This window comes from Ammodytes marinus (genome assembly GCF_949987685.1).
Source record: "Ammodytes marinus genome assembly, chromosome: 10".
Taxonomy (NCBI): Eukaryota; Metazoa; Chordata; class Actinopteri; order Uranoscopiformes; family Ammodytidae; genus Ammodytes; species Ammodytes marinus.
The window spans coordinates 31,154,097-31,155,593 of record NC_137214.1 but is presented as its reverse complement, the minus strand read 5'-3'; the positions used below and the strand labels follow the sequence as shown (position 1 = coordinate 31,155,593).

Here is a 1,497-nt window from a genome sequence, read left to right as displayed (position 1 = left end):
AGAGAGATTTTCTTAAACACGGTTGTGTGTACAAGAGTTTTTTTCTAGAATGGAATTCAGGAAAAATGCGTTCTTAAAATATCTATACAAATGTGGATAGGTTAGAGAAAATTCATATTTTTGGCAGTAGAAGGGACAAAAATGTCATTATCGTCGAAAGTGCAACAACAGTCATTACCGTCCTAGCCGCCATAAAATACCCACCCTGGTGTCACACTTCTTTCAATATTTCACCACAATCCATCTCACATATAGAATCAATGACAATTTACTTGAAAAATGTTACTCACACAAAGGAAAATCCATTGAAACCAAGTTTTAGCCGCCATGACACAGTTCAGGATGATCACCCAAAAATCGGGACTTGCCAACAAAGTAAGACTCATAGATTTTCAAATGACAGTGTTTATATATCTCTATATCTATATAGGGGAGAGTGGACTGAGTTGTGCCAGTGGGGAAGTTGTGCCACCCCTTGTTTCTAGAAAACCGTGGAAGAAATTGGAAATGTGAACACATATTTAAGAAGAGCCATCTATTTGACTCAAGGAAGTCACAAAGAATAAGATATAAGCACATTTAAGCTAAAAAAACAGTGTTTTGCCTTTCAGAGTTGTGCCAGTGGCATGGCTGTATACGCTGGTCACCAAAAGAAAGTGATCGTCTACAGCAGCTCAGAAGAGACTGACATCTCCATTCCACTTAACGACACCACTGACAAGAGTTCAGATGGCCAGAAAGATGATGATGGTGACTTTGCAGGCAAAACCACCTAGATCTGCTAGGCTTTGTTTAAGAAAATTGACCTTCAACCTGTGTCAAATATTTACTTTATTTACTTTGAATAAACCTTAAATGAGTGATTGTTTTATGGATTTGTCTTGCATTACAGTTTATGAGATATATATCAATGGCACAATTTACCCCATGGTATTCTTTCCAAAGGCACAACTTACACCATGGGCAAGTTGTGCCACAAGACAACTTTTTTTCCGAAAGCTATATTTCTTAAACAGTTTATTCCAGATCCAAAGTTTATATATAAAATATATGTACATATTTGAGTTGGAGACATAACTGTCAAGGCCTTACTTTAAAATCACTTTGAGTAAAAAGTGGCACATCTCACCCCACTCTCCCCTACTATATGCCACTCCTGGATGAGAGAATTTACTTTAACGATTAACTGAATAAACATCAAGCAGACGGATTCCACTGTTATTTATTGCATGAATTAAAACAAGTTTTACATGTTATTTGAATATTTCAGGTTAATTTAGTTATTTTTTTATTGTAGGCTACATTTTTAAACTTTGATGTATCGGTCAAAATATAAAATGAACAACATTCGCTAGAAAAAAAGGCCCACTGAACCAAACATTAAGATCAGAGGAACAATTTAAATAATTTTATATATTATAATGTTGATTATAGAAACAAATAAGCATAACTGTGAAACAAAAAAACTAAATTAAAATACAGACAATACACTTTTTT

The 1,497-nt window shown here is 34.5% G+C and overlaps 1 protein-coding gene across 1 annotated transcript in view; it reads right to left on the bottom strand.

Moving 5' to 3' along the window:
* Positions 1-1,317: 1,317 nt before the first annotated feature.
* Positions 1,318-1,497, bottom strand: part of LOC307256857 (E3 ubiquitin-protein ligase TRIM35-like) — a 2,656-nt gene continuing 2,476 nt past the window's right edge. Inside the window, exon 2 of the mRNA XM_080035969.1 lies at positions 1,318-1,497. This exon is cut by the window's right edge and continues 1,754 nt beyond it. The gene's annotated coding sequence lies outside the window, so the exon portion shown is untranslated.